We start from the raw sequence: 27,916 nt of genomic DNA, 5'->3' as shown, positions 1-27,916 counted from the left end.
CTCTTGATCTCGGGGTTGTGAGTTTGAGCCTCACATTGGACATGGAACCTGCTTAAAAATTTTTTAAAATACAAAAAATTTAAAAATGTAATCATAGTCAGGGCACCTGGGTGGCTCAGTCTATTGGGTGTCTGACTCTTGATTTTGGTTCAGGTCATGATCTCAGGGTGGTGAGATCAAGCCCCCCATGGGGCTCTGTGCTCAGCAAGGAGTCTGTTGAGATTCTCTCCCTCTCCCTCTGCCCAACCCCCAATCATGCTCGCCCTCTCTCTCTCAAATAAATCTTTAAAAGATGTAATCATAGTGTATAACTAAAGGATATGTACATATTTCTAAAATTTGTTCTAAAAGCACTTGTGAACTCTTAACTGCATGCTTCTTCAAAAGGATAGAGGGTCAAAAATTATCTGCTACTTTCTAGATCTAACTCTACAGCAGTTTATCATAAATATCAACTTTCATCTTTCATTTGAATTTGAAATTTTCAGGTTGAATTACCCTCCATTCTCAATTTCTCATTTGGCTCCTCTGTCATTCTCTATATCATTTAATGGCATCATTCACCCAGTGACTAAAGCTAGAAACTTGAGTGTAGTAAAAAACATTTCCTTTGTCCTCCAGCCTCTTCACTCTCTCAAAACCACTTGTAAATGAATTCCCAGCCTTTTGACCTTGCTTGGAACTATTTCAATTAGAGAGGTGTCACAATAGCTTTGAGCCTCTGAAAAAGAGAGAGAGAGAGAGAGGGGTGGAATCTATTTCAGTGACTCAGTCTGTTTCTTGCCTAGGCAACATTTCTACCTTTTGCTTGCAATTTTTGAATTCTACATGCCATAAAGTATGGACAATGGGAAGGTCTTTGTCACCTAAAAAACTTATCCTCAAATATTTAGTTTGGGGAGCTAATTTTTTTTAAATGGGGATTTAAAGCTGTATCAACTTGAAATATAAAAGATATGACTATATTTCCTTGATTTTACTATGACATGGAAAAGAAGATGTACTGCATATATGTGTGTGTGTATGTACAAATCATATAATTCCAAAGATGTCAAAATGAAAAAAGTTGAGTCTTAGAGAAATGTGTTGATGTACTAAGATGAATTACAAGCTTCAACGCTAGATACATGGAAAGCAATACCTCTATTAAATCATACACTTTTATTACTTTGAAGACCATGAATAGGTGTATTCCCAGCAGAAGCTTTCATCTGATATCCATTCCCATGCATATACTAGTTTATCTGATATTCCTACTTGGTGGTTTAGCAAAATGCAAATAAACTGGACAAGGCCAACATCAAATTAATATTCTCCTCAGTTTATGTCAGTGCCCAAGCCGACTCTGAGGCATACTGGCATTGCTACATTCCCCTCACTCACATTGCAGAAATTACATCACCTTCCCCGCTCATGGACAATATTTAGTTGTTCTTGGGAACACAGTTATTTTGCTCATTTGACACTCTCACCAGATGATGTTTTGGAGAGCCTGACAGGATCTGTACCAATGCATCTGATGTACATTTTAGGTCCTTGAAGTAGGTTCAATCACATTATCAAATAGAACAAGAACTGTTGGTGGGAATGCAAGTTGGTACAGCCACTTTGGAAAACAGTGTGGAGGTTCCCCCAAAATTTAAAAATAGAGCTACCCTATGACCCAGCAATTTCACTCCTCGGTATTTACCCCAAAGACACAGATGTAGTGAAAAGAAGGGCCATATGCACCCCAGTGTTCATAGCAGCAATGTCCGCAATAGCCAAACTGTGGAAAGAGCCGAGATGCCCTTCAACAGATGAAGGGATAAAGAAGATGTGGTCCATATATACAATGGAATATTACTCAGCCATCAGAAGGGATGAATACCCAACTTTTACATCAACATGGATGGGACTGGAGGAGATTATGCTAAGTGAAATAAGCCAAGCAGAGAAAGTCAATTATCATATGGTTTCACTTATTTGTGGAACATAAGGAATAGCATGGAGGACACTAGGAGAAGGAAGGGAAAAAGGAGGGGAGGGGAATTGGAGGGAGAGATGAATCATGAGAGACTATGGACTCTGAGAAACAAACAGGGTTTTAGAGGGGAGAGGGAGGGGGGATGGGTTAGCCTGGTGATGGGTATTAAGGAGGGCACGTACTGCATGGAGCACTGGGTGTTATACGAAAACAATGGATCGTGGATCACTACATCAAAAACTAATGATGTATTGTATGGCAACTAACATAACATAAAAAGAAAAAAAGAACAAGAAAATTTCACACAATAAGCAAAAATGGTTATTTCTGAGTACCATAAAACTTCCTTGCACTCCTGTCACTTTCAAATCTGCTCTCAAATCATGAGACATGGGAGGATTCCCTCCTACTGGCCCTGTTCTTTGAAACTGAGCATTCCATATCTAGGTCAAATCCCTCTTGTCTCTCTGTCTCCTTAACACTCACCAGAAGAACACACACAGAAGAGACAGAGAATCACAAAAAACTTTAATGAAGCAAATCCAGTATTATGGTAAACATCATAAAAAAAAGAAATAATACAAAACAATAAAAGAATGTAGGGTAAGGAAAGGAAGGTAGATGTGGAGGTAGGTAAAATACCATCGTTTATTTTTTTTTACTCTCTTTCTTTGTCCTTTCTATTATAATTATATGTGGAAATATTCATTTATACTGATTCATTAGATTTAATGAGCTAGATAACTTTTTAATTTTAGAGAAACAATTATGCCATCAATACACCTTCTGAATTGTCATATTTCATGGTCATAAACACAAAATTAATTTCTTTCATCGATATTAGCACTGAAAACACTGTACAAATTGCAACTCCATTGAAAAAAATATCATTATGGTAGTTATTAGACTAATATATTTCTCCTATAACCTGTAATTCTGGAGTAACTGAAAGTTGTGTTTTAAGGGTGCCTGGGTGGCTCAGTAAGTTAAGTGTCTGCCTTTGGCTCAGGTCATGATCTCAGGGCCCTGGGATTGAGCCCTGCATCAGGCTCCATGCTCAGCAGGGAGTCTGCTTGTCTCTTTCCCACTCCCTTTGCCCCACCCTCTGCTCGTGCTCTGTCTGTCTCTCTCTCAAATAAACAAATAAATAAACTCTTTAAGAAGTTGTGTTTTAAAAAAGTAGATATACAACAAATCTCTGGGGCAGGTTAAGCCTTTCTTTCTTTCTTTCTTTCTTTCTTTCTTTCTTTCTCTCTCTCTCTCTCTCTCTCTCTCTCTTTCTTTCTTTCTTTCTTTCTTCTTTTTCTTTCTTTCTCTTTTAAATTTTGTTGATTAAAACATGAATGCCTGTCCTGACCTAAATTGGCAAGGTGTCAGAGTCTTGATGAAATGTTTGTTTTGAATATGGTTGCCACATAAGTAGGAGGAAACAGGAAATCCCTTGGGAAATGAAATGTTTTCTTGGAATGCTAAGTCATGCTGTAGCCATGTTACAAAAAGGACCAAGAAAGAGAAGATATGAAGTCATTGACTCCAATAGAAGTATTACTTGAACAGCCAATCGTAGTGGAAACTACTAGAAAATGAATGTATGCAATAAACAATCCTCCAGATCCTATGTGTAGTCAATCAAAGACTGCTAAACAGTTCTCAGATAGAAATACAGCCACCTCCGGAGTAGAATCAAGACAGCATCTGATGCTAGTATATCATCAAGTATTGCAAGGAGAAAGGTAAGTCTCTAGCTTCAGAAATAACTGTAACGGTTTAGTTACTCTAAAGTTACTCCTGCAGTGAGCACTGGGATACTGATCTCATACTCCCAGGTACATACTTCACTTCGGGGAAAAAAATGATTTATCACTTTAAAATTGGTTCACTTAAAGTTCCCAGTCAATTTCTCGTATAAAATTCGGATGCAGCAAAATGCCAAGGAGTGCTTTGCAAATGCCAGTGTACACAGCTAATATTTCATTTCAGTTATTCTAAATATTTCTCAAACTTTGGAATGCGAGAGGTTTCTATTGCCAGTGAAATAAATAAATAAATAAATAAATAAACAAACAAATAAATAAATAAACAAATCAACCAACCAACCAACCAACCAAGGTCATAAATAATAATGTAACTATGTAACGTTCTTACATTTGCATGCTATGACAATAATTTTCACTGGCAATAGAAACCTCTCGCATTCCAAAATGGTTACCCTCACCCAAAATGGTTAACAATCCCAAGTTACCTTCAGGTGTTATACCCGGAGGTGAAACAGAACAGTCATTTAAAGACTCCTGTATAGGTCTTTTGGGTATGTTAATGATCCTTGATAAACATCCTGACCCAGTGCATTACATTCTAGCATGAGAAGATGGAAAATACACAATAAACACAATAAATGAAAAAAATACATAGTGAGTTGGAAGGTAATATGTGCTAAGGGAAACAGAAAAAGTAAAACAAGGCAAGGGATGCAGGAGTTGAAATTTAGAAATAAGATTGTTGGCAGAAGCCTCACTGACATGGCGTTTGAGTTCCCCTCTGGTTCTGTTTTGACCCTGTCTAGTGACCTCTGCAATGATTACCCTATTTAGGAGAGAAGAAGGGTGATAATAATAAAGAACCTCTATCCTTGATTTTTGAGAAATCTGCTTCTGCTTCGGAGCATATGTCATAAACTAGAAAGAAAAGAAAAAAAATACTCTGGCTGGCAGTGTAGGCTACCCTACAATTTTCCAACCCTGGAAGATTAAGGGTCAGATCAACCTGGCATTGGCTGTTTTCTGGGGACATGAAAGCATAACTGGGCTCTAAAATATCACTGGAAATGTCGGGAGAAATAGAAAATGTGTTTGACATCACTCTTTTCATGAGAAGTCTGTACATTTAATGGTGTCGACCTTGATAATGTAGAGAGGTCAGTAGTCTCACCGGATCTCACCTGGTAAGACCAGAGGGCTCAGGTGAGGTGAAGATGCTATATCACCTTTTCAAGAGGTGAATCCTGGTAACTGCAGATGCTTAGTTTTGTTGAGTGAGGTTTTCAAACTTGGGGCCAGTCTCTATATTAGTTTGCTGCCATTCATGTTGCTGTAACAAATGACCACACACTGGATGACTTCAAATAACACAGATTTGGTATCTTTTTTTTTTAAAAGATTTTATTTAATTATTTGTTAGAGAGAGAGACAGAAGGAGAGAGAGCATGAGCAGGGCAGCAACAGGCAGAGGGAGAAGCAGGCTCCTGCTGAGGGGGGAGCCTGATGCAGGACTCGATCCCAGGACCCTGGGATCACGACCTGAGCCAAAGGCAGACACTTAACGACTGGGCCACGCAGGCGTCCCACAGATTTGGTATCTTGTTCTGGACATCAGACGTTTAAAATTGGTTGGCAGGGCTGCATTATGTCTGGAGGACAATCTACTTCCTTGCCCTTTCCAATTTCTAAAGGCCAGCAATGGACTCATTCCAACCTTTGTTCTGTTACCACATCTTCCCTCCCATTGTTACATCATGTTCTCTGCCTGCCACTCCTGCTTCTCTCTTATAATCTAATTCTATTGTGATTACACTGAGCCGGTCTGAATAATTCAGGATAATCTTAAAATCTTTAACTTAGAGAGAGGTCTGCTAAGTGCCTTTTGCCATGTAAAAGAACATATTCACAAGTTGTGGGTTTAAGACACTTGGGGGTTGGTTATTCAGTCTACCACAGCGAGACAGGCAGAGAACAGGAGGTTCCTCTTTCTTTGTCCTTCTTCAATTATTCATTCAGTTTTCATTCTAAACAACCATTGAACAATATTTTTGAAACAGTCTATAAATAGGGTATCTAAAGTAACAGAAAATAAAATGAAACGAAATAAAAATAGTGGTTCTTGGGGGTTGTGAGGAAGAATAATGGGGAGGTGCTATTCAGTGGTAATGGAGTTTCAGTCATGCAAGATAAGAAAGTTCTAGAGATATGATATATAACATTGTGCTTATAGTTAACAATACTGTACTGGACACTTAAAATTTTGTTAATAGAGTAAATCTCATGTTATGTGTTTTTTTGTTTTGCTTTTGCTACCTGCCCCCCCCCCCCCGCCCCACAATAGTAATAGTAAAAAAGCACCAAATTAGTGGGCTGTTCAGGAAACTCACATGTCTTAGCCTTGAGCAAGAGTGTGTTCCTTGAGCAGTGCCCTAGTTCAGCACCCTAGTTATTTGATCCTGAACTGTGAGTTCTTTGGTCTCTGAACCCTACTGTCTAAGGTTCTGGTGATCAGAAGGATCCCGGGTCAGAAAGCATAATGCTATAGCTTTTCATTTCTTCAGGAATCCCAAGGTCTCTCAATTTTTTTGACTCATTGGCTCTTAGGTCCTTGCTTTGTCTGAGTACTTGACACTCAGGCTACTTTGGTTTGAATGAGAGAAGGTTCCAGTGAGGCAGTCTTGCAGTTTCTTTGAGGTTCCCAAGAACCTTATGAATATTCAATATTACCCAGGTAAATAATGTTCATTTTACTTTTATTTTTAATTATTTGTTACCAGCATCTGTCAACTCAACATCTAACTCAGCATCTCCTAGTTTTCAACCATCAATACCATTGTTAATAATGGTCATTATTATGATTATTACTTCTCTTATGGCTTAGGAAAAACAAACAAGAGAGCTGCTTTTAAAGATTCTCCCAGAGCCTTTGTAAATAGGACGACCACACATTTAGTGAACCCAAAATGGTCCCAATTAACAGTTGTTTACTTAGAAAAACTAGATATGGTCCCCTCTTTACCCTCTAAAGGATCCAGGGCAACGAGAAGTTATATGGTCACCTACTTATCAGTCTATTCATACTACTTGGAAATAAGGAAGAACTTATGATCAGAGCATGAAAATAGTACAGAGAAACTTCAGTCTGGTAGTATTTTCACTCTGAAGGCTTTGAAATTATATTATGCTCAAAAATAGTCTGATACTTTAACTGACTTCAAGGGCCAGAACTAACTGATTGAATATATCAAGCTAAACCCTCAGTCAGTTACCTCTGTCTGACCTTAGCACAAACAACCCCTCTCCATCCCAACCACCACCAAAGTAATTAATTCAGCATAGTTTTAGTTTACACTGTGGGATATTTGTCCTACAGGGCCTTAAAATTCATGCCCAACCAACCAGCCACTTGATAATCTTAAATTTGATTTCATTTAGTTTAATAATAATTGTATATTTGGGGTCTCATTATAGTTGTTTGTTAGGCAAAAACATAAAGCCAAATAATTTAAATTATTCAGTGACAGAGGAGACTAATAATTTAGTTTGACTTCAAGAAGATTTTGAAATCAATTCTATCTTCTTTGTCCTCCGTTAAAAATCTATTGGTCTTTTTAAAAGCATTTTACAAACTACTGAACAAAACAGAGCTTCATACTTATTCACTTCTAATCATTTCATTTTGATGTCTTTCCAGAAAGGAGAATCTATAGTAAAGTCCACTGGAACAATTGCTTAAGGAAGACAGTTCAAAGGAATTTATTGGAGCCTTCCCAAGGCCCTTGATGGTAAGCAATAAAAGTTTGATCAGGCACCTCATCTGAGAGGAGTTTGCTTATAACTAAGCAGTGGTTCTCTTGTTTCATCCATGAAACTCAGGATGTCAGACACTTCTTGTGTGCTATCCCACTTCTGCTCAGTCCACCATATACTGCATCCTTCACTCTATCAACCGGCTTCACAAAGATAACTCTACTGCATCTTTATCAGCTGCACCATGTGTCAATAAGGGTCTGTCCTGGACCTTCTGAGATGCTGCAGCGTGGGCTCTCCATAGGATCCAGCTTGGCTCTGACCCATGTGAGTATCTTGAAGTATGAAGGAGGTAATGCCCTATGAACCAGACTTTGGCCAGTGGAGGGCTCACCTTTCTGTTCCATTGTTAATGAATTCTAGGGTGCATTCTACATCATTCCTCAATGTGTCCCAGCAGGATCAAACTCCACCAGACTCAATGGTGATCAGCTCCAAAGACAGACAACTAAATTAACTTTTCCACCTTCTATGTCTTAGTCTTCCCAATATCTTATTTTGATTCCTTGGTATCAATTTCCAGAATGAATGCCTTATATATGAGTTTTTGTTCCAGGCTCTGCTTTCTGGGAGAAAACCAGGCCAAGGCATTCATTATCTGTGTTTCTTGTTATCTTCTTTTGTGTCTTACTAATCCCATTCATATTTTCTTATCTTTTCCAATTTCCTTAAAATCTTTTTCTTTCATTTTCATTTTGACTCCTGTCATTTGGGGGATGAAAAATGATTTGCAGTTATAAAAGAGCAACATGAGGGATCCATATGATGATGGAAGTATTCTGTATCTTGACTGTGGTGGTAGATACACAAACCTACATGTGTGATAAAACTGACCAGAACTAAATACACACAAACACAAATACAATGAAAATTTGAACAAGATCTGTGGATTGCATCAATGTCAGCATAATGGTTGTGATAATTAATATTTTAGTTTTGCCAGATGTTACTATTGGAAGGAGCTGGTAAAGGGTACATGAGATGTCTCTGTATTAGTATTTACCATTGCATGTGAATCATAGTTATCTCAAAATAAAAAAGTTTAATTAAAGAAAACTTTGCTTTTCTTCAACAGTATCCCCTTGCTTTACACACACATATGAACTGCATTCTTTTAGCAGGTAATGACCAAGTTAAATACTTATATATACATTTGTAAGAGCATCTCACTTAAATTCTGAACTCATATTCAGAAGTTTATTTGGCTATTAACTAAAAGCTATTTATTAGACTTCTTGTTTTGACCAACTTGGAACCTAGGAGAAATAGTATCATGTCCTAGATAGGGCTATATTAAAAGAGGATTCTAATTTAGTGCTTTTAATATTTATTAAGAAGGAAAACATTCCTAAACTATTTAATCTGTGATAACAGAATCTATTTGTTGTAAAGGAAACAGTATAAGATTTACAGCTTCTCATTTCCTTTTTATTTATTTTTCATAAGAACATCTGTGCTCAGTTAACCCATTCAGATGGTTATTTTTATTTTTTCTTTCTTTTTTAAAATTATTTTATGTTAATCACCATACATTACATCATTAGTTTTTGATGTAGTGTTCCATGATTCATTGTTTGCATATAACACCCAGTGCTCCATGCAGAACGTGCCCTCTTTAATACCCATCACCAGGCTAACCCATCCCCCCACCCCACTCCCCTCCAGAAGCCTCAGTTTGTTTCTCAGAGTCCATAGTCTCTCATGGTTCGTCTCCCCCTCCGATTTCCCCCCCTTCATTCTTCCCTTCCTGCTATCTTCTTCTTTTTTTTTGAATGTAAGATATCTTTGACCATTTACATTAGGGGAAAAAAAAAAGTTATCATCTGGTTAGAACAGCTACCTACATGTTTCTTAAAAATCCAGAGACTGAATTTGTATTATGTAAATTACAGGCTTTTTTCCTCTTAAAAACTAGTTAAGTATATGACTAATACAAAAATTCCATAGGCAATGCTTTATAATTTTAAGGACTTTCATTTGTCAGAATTATTTGTCGCAACCCAGGACAATTTCGGGAATGGAGGAAATGAAAAAAATAAATGGGCTCAGCGTTTTCCTTTGTTCTATCTGTTTAAAATCAGGCCTGTTATATTTTTCTGCAAATGCTTACCACTTTCCAGCCAACACATGACTAATCCATGAAGTTCGCATTTGTCTACATCATTCTCAAATGTTCTCTTTCCCTGTTTTAGTTACCCTTGGCCTATACCTTGACCTTCTGCTGCTTGTCTCAATAAATTCAGAACACAACCATTTACCTGCAGCAAATGGGAATGGTTCCTCCAGAAATATAGCATCCAATAAAAGCCAAAGCCAAAGGAAATAGAAAGGTGAGGTCGAGCAGAATTTTCTCATCACAGGCTCCCCTGCTTTTTCCTTTTGGCTTTAGATACTGTGCTGACCTCTGTCTATTTTTATGGCAAGATTAATTCTGCTATTTCAATGAGTCTGACTTTTCAGAATCATATGGTGGAGATGACCTTAAGAAGTGCTAACCTCTAAAAAGATTATGTGAGAAAATGATAAAAAGATGAAAAAATTGAGAATTGCCGACCAAAATACCTTAGAGATATTCTTACTCAACCTTCCAGTTTTACGAAGAGGAAGGTAGGGAAAGAACAGTTGAGTGATGTTATGCTAAGCTCATCCCTCCAACACTGACTATCAAATGCTGTAAGCCTTGCATCAGTGGTATGCAGACCCAAGGCCAACTACATCCCCAGCCGGCAGAAGTACAAGGAATCCTAGAATAAGAGCTAAATAATTCAGGTGAAAACCAGAATTTCTAAAGCTGAAATTCTGAATATCCATCCACCTGCAGCTGATTTTACCTTGTGGTTGTGTCCCTGCTTTGTTCATTGTAATAGTCAGTGACTGGGTGACATTTGCCTGTTATATACATCATATCCATGTTTCCCTGCATGATGTCCTTTAGGATGTTGGTCCTGACATTCTCCCTCTTGGTCCTCTCTTCTCACAAACTTTGAACAGCCTATAGAAGGATTCATGATTCCCATTTGTCATGGCTAAAACATACGACTTGTCTTCAGACTCTTACATGTTGACAACCCAACCAATTGCTTTGAGAGCTCACTCTTCTAAGGACTTCCTGCCTCTGTGGATCTGTATGGGGCCAGGACTAGCCCTCCCAGATGAGGATGTGGCTCTTTGCTACCAGCTAAGAGATATTTACCTTTGAAAAATTTATCTCTGGGTGCTTTCTACAGCTATTTATTTATTTATTTATTTATTTATTTATTTATTTATTTATTTATTTATTTATTTTAAAAGGTTTTATTTATTTATTTGAGAGAAAGAATGAGAGAGAGAGAAAGCACATGAGAGGGGGGGAGGGTCAGAGGGAGAAGCAGACTCCCCGCCGAGCAGGGAGCCCGATGCGGGACTCGATCCCGGGACTCCGGGATCGTGACCTGAGGCGAAGGCAGTCGCTTAACCGACTGAGCCACCCAGGCGCCCTCTACAGCTTTCTAACTTGATAGGTCCTCTTCTACTCGCATCAAGTTCAAATTCAACCTCAAAGTCCTACTTTGGTGAGAAGAGGGGGGATAAGAAAAGCTGGTAGGTGAAAATGACACTCTCAAAATGGAGAAAGGGAATTAAAGGTATTATGAAAACAGGACCGTTGCTTTCTCCCAGTGTGAGTACTTTCTCCTCTTACCCTGCACTTCCAGGAGCCTTGGTCATATTCAGCTCCCAAACTATTTTCTTGAAGCACAATAACCATGATAATATCATTCTGTGGCTGTTGATGTTTTCTTTTAAAAAATATCACACCATAGTTAGTGTTGTACAAGACATAAGAGGTACTCAAGAGATAACTGCCCTTTCTAACAGAGTTCTGTGGAATATAAATGAAAAAAAAATATAAAAATGCTTTATTCTCAAGCATGATGCAAATATAAGATGTAAAACCTCCTTACACTGAAGAGAGTAGACATAATGCAAACCAGGGAATGTTAAAATTTGAAAAGTAATTATTTTGTATATAGCGATTTTAACATTTACTGTGGAGGATGGTTAACAGATATTTCCTATTTTTTCTCTCAAGCTACATTTTCGTCTATAATTCTCTCTAGCTAATCAAAAGACAAAGGGAAAACATTGTAAGAAAAGAGTGGTACCTAGGGGAAAACATAATAAATTTTTATTTTTATTTTAAAAACTTGCCAATTGGCAGATACATCTACATTGTCACATAATATATTCATATAGAACAAAATATATTGACCATATAAAAACTACATTGATTTTCAACTCTTAGAAAGCCTGCCCAATTAAAATACTAATTAGCAATGAGAATGTACTGCAACTACCCACACCAAGATAAATAAATATCATCAACCTAATGTTGAGCAAAAGGAGCTAAACACAGAAGTGAACATTCCATTGAATAGTGAACATTCCAAAAATGGAACGATTCCATTTACGAATAAGTCAAGATCACACAATGCTTACAAAAGTCTTGGAAGTCAGGCTAGTGGTTGCCCAGTGGGTGCGAGTCATGCCCAAAAGGGGAGGTATGTATCTGGAATTGTGATGTCTGTTCTCGGTCTGGGATCTGGGTGCTGGATTCATGGGTGTGTTTGCTTTGTGAAAATGTGCTGAGCTACACTCATGTAATATATACACAGATGTCCCATGAGCAGTCTAGCTAGTTTTGTTTATGGTCTTCAAGTAGAATCCTGATTAATGGGAAGTGTGTGTTTGGTAAGGGCATGCTATGTAATTTGGCTATATGCGAGTTAGCGTTTTAAGCCCTATCAGAACTAAAACAGACCAGTTTTGTGCTTAATGGAAACAAGCAGATTGTGTGAATTCATGAATCATTGAGCTGAATCAAATCTTCACGTTTTGAGTGGGATGCTCAGATGTGGAAGGGTACTATGAGTGGTCATTTCTAGTGGGTAACAGAGACCACATTGTATCCTTCTAGATATTGCTAAACTCGCATTGTTGTATTTTTTGCATAACTTAATTGAAAGATAGTAGCCATAATAATATAATTAAAAACTATTAATACAATAGCTGCTTTGTGTAAAAGACAACTCTGACAATTAGTCACTTTATCTAGGGCTGTAATTTCATTAGAATCATAGCATAAATACTTTATGGAATGCCTTATGCATCTCTCCAGGTAACTGGAAAAAGAAAAACAATCTTTCATGTTTTCTCTTTGTCCATCTTTTCTCCCTACTTGGCCAAAGCAATAATCACTACAACAATAACCACCACCCCTCCCCCCCCCAAAAAAAAAGGAAAGAAAAAAAGAAAATGACTTATTTTTATGATTTTATAAATAAGGAAACAAGATCAGTCAGCAAAGCAGCCAACAGCATTTTCATTCTTTGAGATGCCTTTCAGTCTTATAAAACGTAGCTTAGTGCTCGTAAAAATGAAAGAGTCAAGGCAATGATTAATGCAAAAACTTTTTTTGCTGGCAGATATTCTACTACCATAGAAGAATATTGCCTAGCGATGGAAAGCTTATATATTGCAACTTTATGGTGAGCCACTGTAAACGTTTTAACTTTGGAAGGCAGCTATGCTAACCACTATACCACCAACGCTTCAAACGTTTTATCTTTAAACGAACCATAATCTCAGTGCTCAGGCCTAAAATAAGTAGTTGGTAATAAGTAATCTTTCAGAGTGCTGACAGGAAATATAATACTGAGATGGTCTTCTGTGGCTGCTTTTCTCTAAATGTTTCAGTAAAAATGTGGATTTCTCAGATAGACTTCTCTGAATCCAAAATTTCATTACGTAGATTTATTTTGGCCAATCACCTACCATGTAAATATAATAATTTAGACATTTAGAGAAGAAGAAAAGTTCAGCAGGATAATTCTTTTGGTGGGCCTGAAAGAAACTGTAAGGCAGTGGTGAAAATGGATGTACGCAGTGAGGAGTAGCCTTAATTTTTGCCTAAGTGGATAGAATGAAGTTCCTCAGGTGACATATTATTTGTATTCTTTTTTGGAGAAGATGACTGATACAGAATTTGATTAAATAATAAATTGTATCAAAAAAACTACTCAGAAAAAAAAAAGACCTCTGGCAATGTGTTCTACTGGGGAATTTGTTTTTTTGAAAGATTTTATTTCTTTAAGTAATCCCTATACCCAACATGGGGCTCAAACGTACAACCCCAAGGTCAAGAGTGGCATGCGCTACTGACTGAGCCAGCCAGGTGCCCCTCTACTGGGGGATTTTTAAATGGGTGATATGAATGCTATTTCCAAGTGCCCACTGTGTGGCCTTTTAGAGCTCAGACAATTTTCTGGATCTCAGATTGCTCATCTGCAATATTAGGAATATGAACCAAATTCTGTAAGGTACTCTCCAGTTCCAAAAGTCTAACGTGCAATTTTACTATTTCCTTATTTTTATTATTTATTTATTTATTTATTTATTTATTTATTTATTTATTTATTTATTTATTTATTTATTTATTTTTAAAAGATTTTATTTATTTATTTGACAGAGAGAGACACAGCGAGAGAGGGAACACAAGCAGGGGGAGTGGGAGAGGGAGAAGCAGGCTCCCCGCAGAGCAGGGAGCCCGATGCGGGACTCGATCCCAGGACCCTGGGATCATGACCTGAGCTGAAGGCAGTCGCTTAACCAACTGAGCCACCCAGGCGCCCTATTTCCTTATTTTTAATCAATTTTAACAGAATGCAAAAATGACCACATGGAGTGGCTTACAACTTACTCACTGGTAGCAAAGAAAATGTGAAGTGTCTTCTCTCTGTGTTTATATGATGTTTTACAGGAGAGGATGGATGGAAGAGTCTATGGTGGAAAGAAGCATACCATGTAACCAATCCAGGTGAGTGGTATTTTTAATAATTCAACTCTCCTGTTATGCTGCTATCATATGATTATCTCTCTTTTGCCTTACAGCAAAAGCTACCATCTGTGAATGAATGCACATGTTACATGTTAAGGCGTTATGTTTAAAGCTCCTATATTGTCACTGTTTTCCCTTGACCAATTTAATGCTACTCATTAAAAAAAAAAAAAGCTTATTGAAGTGTAAATGACATACACTGAACTACACTACTTTAAGTGTACAATTTGGCAAGTTTTGGGCATGTTCACCATCTTGATTGCAGTTATGGTTTCACAGGTATAAATATATTTCAAAACTGGGTCTCCTCTATCCTGACTTAATTCAGCATTCTTTCTACTTACTATAACAATCTCCCGTCTCAGTTGATTCAGTACTTCATCTTGTAAGGTTTTTAAGAAAAATACTCAATTTAACAAATCCACCTTGGAAATGGGATGAGTGGTGAACAAATCAGGGTTATCCACTTAAATTATTATAAGTTTTTAATTCATTATTTGATTTATTCAATTTGTTTTTTTTTCTTTCATTCTGAGCCAGGAACTGGCTTTAATGCTGAGCATTAGAGATATTACCAGGCTGGATGAGAAGAAGTTGTAGTCTCTTGGACCTAACGGGAGACAGAGGTAAGGAAGCAATAGAGTGGGGATGTGATGGGAAAAAAACAGGAGGCTCTGGGGACAACGTGAGGGTCCATCTCCAATCTTCCTGGAGGGCAAGGTGTCTGGAAACAAGTTGGATTTATGCAAGGAAAGGAGGGCTATGTGAGAGTGTTCCACGAGGAAGAAATTGAATTTTCAAGATCTCCAAGGGGAGAGAGAATTATGGAACTTGCAAGCAGCTCAGTACACTGTGTCCAGAGAGTTAAGAGTTTATCAGGACCTGGAACATGCAGGACTTTGTGGATTTTGTTAAGACACTTAATCCCCTGATCGGCAAATGATGGGATTCAGATTATCAATAATAAAAGTCCACTGGCCATTTGGAGAATTGTGGCTTGAGTTTTGGTTGATATGATTTTAGCCTAAATTGGATTAATGAAATTGTGAATCAAACAAGTTTGAGAAGTATTTAAGAAATAGACATAGCAGGACTTCAAACAGAGAAGGTAGACTCTGATGAAAACAAGAATCAAGGCTACTGCCCAGGTTTGTGGTTTGAACAAAGAATCATGATGTTGGTCACAGAATAAGGCTTGTGGGGAAGAGGAAGGTTTGGTTTGTTTGATCTGTAGTGTATTCAAATTGACATGTCTGGTGGATAATTAGATACTTGCTTTTAAAGCTCAGTAAAGAGATCAGAGCTGGACTGACAATTTTTAAAATTGAGATATAATTGACATAAAACACTGTGTAAATTTAAGGTGTACAAGGTGTTGATATGATATATTTATGTATTGCAATATGATTACTACCTTAGCATTAACAAACATCTCCATCACATCATATAATTATCATTTCTTTTTTTCTGGTGAAAACCATTAAGATCTGGTCTCTTAGTGACTTTGAAATTTATAATACAGTATTATTGATTATAATCACCAAGCTGTGCATTAGATCTCCAGAACTTATTTATCTACTAGTTGCAAGTTTGTATTCTTAAACAACATCTCCCCACTTCCTCCTCCCCCAGCCCCTGGTAACCACCATTCCACTCTGTTTCTATGAGTTCAGCTTTTTTAGATCGCACAGATAAGTGATATCATTGCAGTCTGTGATTGAAGCCTTAAGAATAACTTAAATGAGGGGGCACATGGGTGGCTCAGTTGGTTAAGCATCCGACTCTTGGCTTCAGCTCAGGTCATGATCTCAGGGTCATGAGATCAAGCCCCTCATCGAGCTCTGAATCCACTTGAGATTCTCTCCCTCTCCTTCTCCCTCCCCTGTGCCCCTGCCCCTGCTCCCACTCACTCCCTCTCTCAAATAAATGAATAAAATCTTAAAAAAAAAAAAAAACTTAGGCAATAACCTCTTCAAGATTGGCTACAACGACTTCTTTCAAGACATGTCTCCAAAGGCAAGGGAAACAAAAGCAAAATGAACTATAGGGACTTCATCAAGATAAAAAACTTCTGCACAGCAATGGAAAGAGTCAACAAAGCTAAGAGGCAACCCACAGAATGGGAGATTATTTGCAAATGACATTACAGATAAAGGGTTGGTATCCAAGATCTATAAAGAACTTCTCAAACAACACCCAAAAAACAAAAAATGGGATATTGATATAAGTGCTTATGTTCAATAAATGGGCAGAAAACATGAGCAGACACTTCTCAAAAGAAGACATACAAATGGCTAACAGACACATGAAAAAATGTTCACCATCATTAGCCATCAGGGAAATACAAATCAAAACCACATTGAGATACCACCTTACACCAGTTAGAATGGCAAAAATTCACAAGGCAAGAAACAACAAATGTTGGAGAGGTTGTGGAGAAAGGACAACCTTCTTACACTGTTGGTGGGAATGCAAGTTGGTACAGCCACTTTGGAAAACTGTATGGAGGTTCCTCAAGATGTTAAAAATAGAGCTACCCTATGACCCAGCAATTGCACTACTAGGTATTTATCCCAAAGATACAGATGTAGTGAAAAGAAGGGCCATATGCACCCCAATGTTCATAGCAGCAATGTCCACAATAGCCAAACTGCGGAAGGAGCTGAGATGCCCTTCAACAGATGAATGGATAAAGAAGATGTGGTTCATATATACAGTGGAATGTTATTCAGCCATCAGAAAGGATGAATACCATTTGCATCGACATGGATGGAACTGGAGGGGATTATGCTAAGTGAATTAAGTCAAGCAGAGAAAAACGATTATCATATGGTTTCACTCATATGTGGAACATAAGGAATAGTGTGGAGGACCACAGGGGAAGGGAGGGAAAACTGAATGGGAAGAAATTAGAGAGCGAGACAAACCATGAGAAACTCTGGACTCTGGGAACCAAACTGAGGGTTACAGAAGGGAGGGGGTGGGGGGATGAGATAACTGGGTGATGGGTATTAAGGAGGGCACAAGTGGTGATGAGCACTGGGTGTTTTACGCAACTAATGAATCATTGAATGCTACATCAAAAACTAATGATGTACTAAATGGTGGCTAGCTGAACATAACAAAAAATTTAAAAAAATTAAAAAAAGAATAACTTAAATGCAGTGTAAAATTTTCTGTAGTTACACATTTTTTTCTTTCATACATGGTTTTGAGTTTTCCAAATTCTATCTACGACATATATATTATTAAACAGAAATACCTAGTTTGAAATCCTTATACTTTTAAAATTTTCCAATCTTAAAAAACTTTGCCAAGGCCCTTGAATCTCTGCCTTCTCTTTAGGAAAAAGAAGAAAAGACACATTATGATATATTTAAAAAACAAAAGACTTATGCAGGGAATTAATCAAATTAATATTGAAGTCCCTATACAGTAAAAGTAAATGTGACTTTTATAGTCTGTGAGATAGAAAACATGATCCAAATGGAACTGTTTTTAGCTATGCGTGGTGACGTTTATGTCTAAGACAAACTGATTTTTCCACACCTTTATTTCTAGATACTAGTATTTTAATAGGATTATTAATCTTCAAATAATACTACAGATAATGAAATAGCTTTATAAATCATGGATATTGATCTGAACAAGCCATTCATTCAAGAGATTAAAAAGAAAAGATAGAATGAAGTAGCAGATTGATGCTAATGTTTTAGTTCTCACTTTTAGTAATGGCAATCAAATGAGGAAAATACATTTTCAATCATTTTTGTGAGTCTAAATATAACTTTACAAGAAAACTGGATTCTGGATAGCAATATAAAAATTGGGATATTGATATAAGTGCTTATGTTCTTATGAATAAAGTACTTTTATTATGACATTTAATTATTTTTATGTGACTACAAAACCCTGATGTAGTGATAACTGTTTTTCACAAAATAATATGACAAAAATACCCCATAAAAAAGAATATATGATTTTTAACCTAGTTTAGATACCGGTTTATATTGATTCTTTTATCTGTTATTCTATATAAAATATTTAAATATTTACAATTTTGATCTTTGCTGCATTTGTTCCCTATTCTAAGGTAAGGGGATATTTTTCTTTTCGTTTTAAAATTCTGTATGGTTTTGTGTCAGTTAACTGTTGCTGAGTAATAAATCACCCCCAAATTTAGTGGCCCCCAACAATAAACAGTATATCCCACGTGCCTACTTTCACTTGATGGTTTTATGATTGGACTGGGTTGGTCATGCATCCATGACTGGATTTGTGGGAGCTGACAGGCCTGGGAAGACCCAATCTGGGCTTAATGCACTTTGTGCAGCAACACATGGCTCCTTATGCTCCAGAAGTTTAGCCTGGGCTCATTTCTCCTTCTGGGCAGAGCTTCCAGACATGGTAGAGTAAGCACCTAAGGGCTAAGGCAAGTCACAAGTCAGTCCAGTTTCAAAGGGACAAATTCCAAAGTTAGGTTGCAAAGAGTGAGAAGGCATGGGTAGGGTTGAAGAATTGGGGCCATTTTCCAATATTATATTATATGTTAACTAGAATTTCAATAAAGACTTAAGAAAAAAGAATAGGGGCCATTTTCTTGGTATCAATCTGGCACATATTGTATGCTCTATTTATTTAATTGGTTATAAATTGTTCAGGAACTGAGGAGGGATTTTTAGAAAGAGAGTAACCTTTGGTAATGATGAAGACCTAAACCATTATTTTAATATTTTCATTATTTTTGGTTCTTGTAGCCAGTTGCAAATTATCCAATGACTTTTAAATATTTTATAGGGAGACATAAAGACAGAAGAAAAAAGAGTGTATCATTGTTTTCTAAGTGCTTTGTAAAATGCAGTGTAGCAATCATGGGTGAAGAAACATCTAGGCCTTCTGTGGGAGTCAGGGAGTGTTTCCAATAGACAGCAAAGCTTGGTCTCCAGTTGAAGAGATGAGCAATAGTTCATCACACAGAAGGGAAGGGCAGAATGTTCCAAGCCAGGTTGGCATGAAGGGCATGCTACATACAGTGACCAGTAAATACATCAGTGTAGCCAGCAGTTACGCTGAGGTAGAAGTTAGAAAGTTTGTGGGGGGCAAATGGTAGAGAGATATGGACTTAATTTGGGAGAATTGTTAAAATCTGTTAATCTGTGAGACATTCAAATGCTGCCTTTGAATGTCTTGTGGATTCACAGATTCATATCTACATCCAGAAAGCATGTCTTTTCCTATCCCACCATACATCCACCATGCTTTTCTTTTCTCCCAAGGATTTGCTAATTTGACTAGGAACTCTAGGAAAGTGATTGGGCCATTTTCCACTTTTTCCCTTTTCTTTTTCATAACCCTTAAAAAACCAAAAAGGCCAGGGAGTATACTTCATGCATACATATTTTCAGATTATTTACCTTGTAGATCACAATATAACCCCTCATTATTTGAAAAATAAATTAGCTCAATTGGTTTAGGCTGGTAAACCTAATATATTAAATATACGTTACTAATTTTAGTAAAGAAGCTTGCTTCCCTATCTTTAATCCCTTTGTAGATACTCTGCAGCCAACTGAAGTTGCAACCATCTTTTTCTGCCTCTTTTTTTTTGTTTGTTTGTTTTTTTTTGGTAGTGTGTAACTCCTTTAATAGCATAACAGGAGTGGAGTTTTGACCCAAGGAACCTAATCTATATGGCATATAGTGAATCTTTCTGATTATGTAAGGATTTGGACTAGAAACCTTAAGAGTATAGGCTAGCTATTGCTAAGTGTTGAGTGGTCATTTAGATAGAAAGCCAGAGTGGATGAGACGGCTTGCTGGAGCCACTGGGGATAAGCAAAGGCAAAACTCATTATGAAGTTTGTATTTGGAGAGAATTAGGAGAGTACATTAGATAATCCAGTGAGAAGTAGAAATGAAAGCATGGCTTTGGTCTCTAACTTTCCAATTCCAGATGCATGTACCTTGGATGAGCATGTTTTCTAGTTTCACAAATATTTGTAAGATCATCTATATGTGTTAACAAAATAAACTTCCGTACATGTATCAGCATGAATGTCTTTCTGTTCTTGCAATTAAACAACTTAATATATGATAGCTTTTGAAGCTTCTGAACTTTAAGTCCACCATGAGAAATATGTTTTCTGAAATATTTCTCAAAAAAAAATATATATATTTTAATATTCTTTGGTAGCTAGGATTAGTACTACTGGGGTTGACTTTCTTCAAGCCACTCTGTTTTCCAGTTCTTGATATGACCTTTGGTTACAAAGGGCACGTGCTCCATCAGACTCTGAAATATTGATAAGGAACATTGTCTAACTGGTGAACCACCAAGCACAACTAGGCAAGTGTTTGAAAGCAGGCTTCCTGTTCAGTTTTCCATTCTGCAGATGTGTGTTGGCTTTAAAGATCAAGAACGGTACCACAGGGATTTTTGATTGCATTATTCTGATTTCTCAGCTATGAATCACTTTCTTTCCAAAGCTATAGAAGCAGAGGCTCTAAAATAAATTTAGTCATTACCCTTTATGATATTACCTCCACTTCTTTGCCTGTCTGGCAAAATGCCTGATGTTGGCTGACATTGGGAGAGAGCTTTGCAATTCTGCCTTAGAAGAATGGCAAAGAGACAACAAATAAAATAAACAAAATACAATGGGCCACAAAATACTCCATTCCATTTTCTATTATTCGCCAGTGACTGGTTTTCTGGAACACTGATCATACCTACTTAAAAAGGTCAAATCAGAGCCCTACACAATTTAATCTTTTAATTAATCAACCAATTTATTTATTAATAGACATAGCATTGAGATATTTATTCAGGATAAATAATTTCTTTGCTTTTGAGAAAGTTATATTTTATTATAGGAAATGTGTAAATCTAACTTAAGAACGCAAAAACACACATCTGTATATATGCCTGTGTATAATATAGTTATTCAGATTTGGCATTGCTTATGTGATTTTAAAGAAAGTAAGAAGACAACCCATGGCTAAGATGTTATTAATTTTTGCATTTTTTATCCACAAAAATGCAGTTGTTTCTTTTGTTTAACACACTCATCACAAATTTAACACCTCATGTAAAGTCTAGAGCTTTGATTTTTTTTCAAACTAGTCTATTCACAATTTTGTCCAAGTTACTTTCATGTTTAAATATTAATCCCTAATATCTTGGATTCCCTTTTGGATACAGCTACATTTTCCCCCCATGCTGTGTATATATATCTAGGTATACCTAGATTATCTATCTATCTATCTATCTATCTATCTATCTATCTATCTATCTATCCATCTATCATCTCTCTCTGTCATCTATTTATCATCTATTATCGATCTATCTATATCTATTATCTATCATCTATCATCTATCTATATCTATCTATTATCTACCTATCTATCTATCTATCTATCTATCTATCAGACAAAGTTTACTATCCTTTTCTCTGTTCCAGTAACATCTTAAATTCAATGTGATCTGTCATGGTCAGGCAGTGCTCCTATCTGCCCATGATCTCTTTCCTTTTTGTCTTTTGTGATCTGGTTACTGAAATACCCCTTCCCCACATCATGTATTCCTGCTAGGAGAATCAGTGTCAATGCTCACTGCACCTTGACCATGGGATAGGCACCTAATTCAAGTCAAACCAAAGATTTAACACAGGAATGTGAAATGAACTTTGAGAAAGCAAATGATAGGAAGCAACAGCTCAGTTCATCCCACAGTTTTAGTTATTTTAATTATTAGGAGATTCCAGTTCACTTCTGATTCAATTTTAATACATTTCTATTCAATCTCATTTTTAATTCAAAGGTGCCTCTGTGGCTAATGGTTTGGAGAGATTGTGATGTCACTATTTGAGCTGATATGCAGTAAATGTGGGAATATGGATTCATTTGTCTCACACACAGGATTCCTTTCCCTAGACTTCTCCTAGGGTTGTATTTTGGGAAGGGGGAAATGAAAACAAGGCACTCTACTTATGATGTGAATTGAATATTCCTTCTTGTTGGTTTTGTTCTGAATCGTTGTTATCCTACATAAGAAATCTCAAGTCAGGACCTTGAATGAAAGAGAAAAAGTGTAACACAGCATCCTGCCCTGCCCACCCCCCCCTCCTGCGCATGGAAGGGAATAAGAGAAAAGGAGAAGGGAGGCTAAAAGACATTGCAAATTCTACCTTCTCAAATAAGGTAGTCCTTATCTTCCTCCTCCTTCATAACCCTCTTTATAAAAAAGTTGGGTCTCCTATTTCTCAATTTTCTATGCATTGTTTTATTGGATATTTTCAGTGACCTTGCAAATTAAAACAATATGTAAGATAAGATACACCTAAGGAAGAAGAGTGTATTGATGAATGGAGATGAAAATGAGAAATTTTCAGATCCAAAACACAGTGAAAGTAGAATCTCTGGGAAGAAAGGAAGGGCCAGATCTAACTTTCACTCAGAGGGTTTCTGCCACACTCTAGAAACTTTGAATTCTGACTTTATGGTCAATTGCACTATATATGACAGTGATAGCATTTAAAGTTTGCTTAATGTGGTGGAGCTGATAAGGTGAATAAGAATTCAGCAGGGTGATCTTGATTCCTGTAGATCCAGAATGATTTAGATAATCTAGAGAATGAAAAAGCTAAGGCTTCAGAACAACACAAATTTATATATATATATCAGTCTAGACACTTCCCGGAGAAGTTGTAGAACAGCAAAGCAAAGCAAAGGAGAAGATTTTAAAGTGGTGGATAAGTTTGGAGTGGTGGTCATTTTCAGAGTAAGGAAAGACTAATAGCCTCTTAATTGCAACAGGGAAGGTAGAACATAATAGAATTACATCTCTATTGAATTAGAGAAAAATATCTGTTAATCTAGAAGTCTACTCCTGACAAAAGATCTTTTAGGAAAGAAGGCTGATAAAGATACTTTTAGATAACAGAACAGAATTTACCACTAACTACCCTCCACAGACAGGAGGGAAAATGGATAGTTTCCAACAAAAAGGAGGAAGGGTAAACAAAAACATTTGTAAAAATGAGACTAAAACCCAGCTAATATTGATTGAATAAAAACAAGTCGTGGATAAAGCCATAATTTGATTTAAGTTAAATTTTAAAAATATGTGTATTAAATAGGTGAAGTAAAAAAAATATAGCATGTAACACCCCAAAAAGTAGAGGAGAAAAGAGTAAGGTTGAACCACACTCAATTGAAGCAGAGGTTGGACAGGTGAGGAGGGTGAGGTGTGATTTTTATCACTGGTCCTGCTTGAAAATGACAGGTATCAGCAAGCCCCTAGACAGCTTGCCAAGTACCACATCAGCTGATCCTTTGAACTTAGAATATGGACTAAGTGATGCCGTAGAACTGAGTTGCTAATCCATCATTGTCAATTCCAGGAAATCAGAAATAACGTACACTACCATTCTTCAGAATTAATTGGGAAGAGAGAGAATTCACTGGGGAACAATTTTTTTTTTTTTTTTTTTTGTGGGAAGGGGGGTTAGTCTTAATACAGGTGGATCTTATATGAAGTGAGGGCTGTAAGCCACTCTTTATTAGTTGCAACTTTCATATTTTGTTTGGTAAAAGTGTGGAGACTGATATTTTTTAATTGAAAAGCATTTCATATTATGATGATATATAAGATCAGGCCACTCTATTTTCTGTATGACACATCTTATAAATTTTATTCCTGTATATAAGTCCAAATATCCTGTAATGTAAACCATCAACATTTGTTTCGGTATGTTTCAATATTATTTTCCTTAAAATAAATAAATGTTGGCCTTCTAAGAATTTGTTTGTATCTTATGTGTTACTATTTTAAAATGTGGATTCTTTAAATGTCAGCAAATACGTAACAGGGCCAAAGAGAGTAAGAAAGTTATTATTTCTTTTAAAGGTTTTATTTATTTATTTGCGAGAGAGAGAGCACAAGCAGGGGAAGTGTCAGGCAGAGGGAGAGGGAGAAGCAGGCCTCCCAATTAGCAGGGAGCCGGATACGAGGCTCGATCCCAGGACCCTGAGAGCATGACCTGAGCCAAAGACAGATGCTTAACCGACTGAGTCACACAGGTGCCCCAGAAAGTTATTTTCCACAAAAATTTTAGTCTTTAAATATAATGTTGTTTTCTTAGGAAAATTTCTAATTATCATTTAATAAATATATAATAATACATTTAGTGAAATGAACTTACTAAAATGTCCTTTCATATTTATTTGTTTTTGTACACAGGTGACATTAATTGATTAGATAATGAAAAGCTACCTTGTAATTTAAGGGTCTAATCAAAGTAATTAGAGCTCTGAGTGATTCAATTATTTTATTTGATTAATTTGATGCATTATAATGTTTTTATTTAGAGAAGTCAAAAAGCATGTGTGAAACTCTGAGTGAGACAAAGGATATCAAAAAGTAAAACACAGCTTTCAGAGATGTGAGATACTAAAATATCTTAAATCTGAATATTACATTAGAATTTTCCAAACTTTCTAATATTATATTGAATTATATAAAGAATGAGGATTGTTTGTGGGTGATCTTTTAATTTCTTCTTTGTAAGCTGAAGTTCTCTTGTATGTTTGCCAACTTTCTTATTTGTCCTTATAAATAATAATTGTTTTTTGATCATGTTCAGTGTGAGAAAATTTTCTCTACACATGAAGACTTATGTTAAGAAACATATCTGGTTAATTTTAAACTTAAGAAATATATTGTCATATGTTGTTTGCCTTAGATTAGTTCATTAATTTTAAGCTCCTGATTTCCTGAATTATATCTGTCACATTGCTATGTATTTGATGATTAAATAAACATTAGCAACATCCTTTTAAAAACTCTTAATTTCACAATTTATGTGAAGTTTTGATGTCCCCGCAGAGCCTTGGGCTAATTTAGTGAATGAATGATTTATTTACTTATTTCTGGTATCCAGGCCTTGACATCTTTGCTTCTCCTTTGATTATGTGCTTCAGTAAAAAACAAGACAAAAAAACCCCCCAAATCCTGCCTTGTTATAATTAAAGTAAGTTAAATTTTGGTCTGACTATATGAAATATTATTCTTTGATTAAAGATAGATAGTATATGGCACAAAAATAGACACAGTTCAATAGAAACATGGACGCCCATGTTTATTGCAGCATTATTTACAACAGCGAAGCTATGGAAGCTACCCAACTGTGCATCCATAGAAGAATGGGTAAAGAAGATGTGATATATGGAAATGGAATATTACTCAGTCATAAAAAAGAATGAAATCTTACCATTGGCAAACAACATGGATGGATCCAAAAGGTATAATGCTAAGTGAAATAAGTCAGAGAAAGATAAATACTGTATGATTCACTCATATGTGGAATTTAAGAAACAAAGAGGAAAAAGAGACAAAGAAAATACAGACTCTTATATATAGAGAACAAACTCACGGTTGCCAGAAGGGCGGTGGGGGGGGGAGGGTGAAATAGGTGATGCGGATTAAAGAGTACACTTACTGTGATGAGCACCAAGTAATGTATAGAACTGCTGAATCACTCACTATATTGTACACCTGAAACTAATGTAACACTGTATGTTAATTATACTTGAATAATAAAAAAAAAGGTAGTACACAGAATTTTTCTTCCTCAAAATAATTATCTGATCAAGTCCTGCTAACCAATGTATTTTGTTATCATGTAAAAATGGTTATATTCTTGCATTCCTTTATTATTGGAAATAATAAAGTCTTTAAGTACTTTACCCATCAAGAATCTGGAAGAACTACTCAGCTTATATTAAATGGCAACTAAATCTTTATATTCCCCAAGCTAGCACAGACAGAGTATCAACAAGGCAGACAGAGATAACTCTGTGAGTATATGGAACAAGATAAAAATAAGGTCATTACATAACCACAGAGATGCCCAAATATCTCCTTCTTTTGTCTGATGTGAATGATGTTTGCTTTGTTACCAATGACCTTGCTAGACCCACTTTATTCCTTCAGCATCCTAGATAAATATTATTAAAATTTATACATTAATAATATAGTAATAATTAATCACATGATACTAATTTTATATTATATAATACATATAATATATATTATATACTAGTAACACATTTTTATATAGTGTACATTATATATAGAATATAATATGCATTAAAATATATAATAAACATAATTTTATTTATATAATCATACATTTATTTATATTATATAGTTGTATTTATAATTTGTTTATATGTATTAATATAATTAATTCTATAACACATAATTGATTGCATTAACATTTGTGTTATTATTACTGTAACACTGCTTCTCATTTTTGACAGCTCTAGCCCAGGACTGGCCCCTGCTTCCCTAAACCACTCTGCTTAGAATTATCCAGCATAGGCCCAAATTTCCTATGAATGCCGTTCCAAGTCCCTCTTACTGAGATGCCCCAAAGTTGCTCTGGATTGTGTTCACCCTTGCTGTACCTAAATACATAAATATGACTTTGGTTAGGTGTTCATTTATGGTTTTTACTACAGGCATAATATAATTCAGCCAGAGTCTGAAGATGAGCATGTCTTGAACATATTTTTACTCCTGTGTAACCCTAGGCAAGCATTTCTAGCACCACTGTGATCTTAGAGTCCTCATCTATAACGTAAAAGTACAATGTCCACTGTTTCATTTCTGTTGTTTTGAGGATCAAATGAGGAGATAATTTTTTTTACACAATATAAAATGATATTCAAATTTTAGTTGCTAATGCTGTCATATTCCATTGTCCTATTATTTAGGCAAAATTCCCTTTCTGTTTATCCATTGCCTACTGAGCTCTGGCCCTTTGCACTAGCTTTCTCTGGATGAAAATACTACCTTCTGCACTGCCACCTAGTGATTAGTCTGATTGCTTAATATCAACGCTGTATTAATTAAAGAGGCAGTGTTCCAAAATAAATTGCTGTGGTTTCTATAGATACCTCCATGATTTCTGTGGTTGATATTTTTTGGTTGACTCCACTGACCCTGATTTTAAATAGCTTATATGAAGCAGAGTATAACCAGCAAGTTCTCTAATATGTGTTATGTTTCCTGAATATAGTTTTATTCTTAACTAGGTGCAGTACCCAAACATATCAGACTTCTATAGTCATAATTCCTAAGCAAAAGCAGGATTCCATTTCAGACCTAATAAATCAAAACTCTAGGACTAGAACCCAATAACCTGCATGTTTTAGAAATACCCCGCTTCCTAACCATGCTAAAGAGAGAGATTTTGGTTGAAGGTACAGAAAGCTATGCTCTTGACAAATTTTATCTGCATCTTAAATTCTAAAAAGAGTTTCACCTGTGGCATAAAACCTTGCCTATCAAATCACAGAAGGAAAAAAAATCCATGAACTAAAACCATTAACAAATAACCTAAACATTTGTTTTAAATTTTCCAAGAATATCATAGTATTTCATTTTATTTATTTTTCTTCCAAGATTTTATTTAAATTCAACTTAGTTCACATATAGTGTACTGT

At 36.1% G+C, this 27,916-nt stretch overlaps 1 long non-coding RNA gene across 1 annotated transcript in view; it reads left to right on the top strand.

Moving 5' to 3' along the window:
• Positions 1-3,507: 3,507 nt before the first annotated feature.
• The window catches only part of LOC123834307 (uncharacterized), a 42,419-nt gene continuing 18,010 nt past the window's right edge, over positions 3,508-27,916 (top strand). Inside the window, exons 1-5 of the long non-coding RNA XR_006788434.1 lie at positions 3,508-3,699; positions 7,418-7,508; positions 7,600-7,800; positions 14,330-14,386; positions 14,948-15,033. This is a non-coding gene — a long non-coding RNA (uncharacterized LOC123834307). The remainder of the gene's footprint in view (positions 3,700-7,417; positions 7,509-7,599; positions 7,801-14,329; positions 14,387-14,947; positions 15,034-27,916) is intronic.

Source organism: Mirounga angustirostris, unplaced genomic scaffold (genome assembly GCF_029215605.1).
Source record: "Mirounga angustirostris isolate CCGP_5_RB_7025 unplaced genomic scaffold, mMirAng1.0.hap1 SCAF_7, whole genome shotgun sequence".
In the NCBI taxonomy this organism is placed as follows: Eukaryota; Metazoa; Chordata; class Mammalia; order Carnivora; family Phocidae; genus Mirounga; species Mirounga angustirostris.
This window is presented reverse-complemented; position numbering and strand designations above follow the sequence as displayed.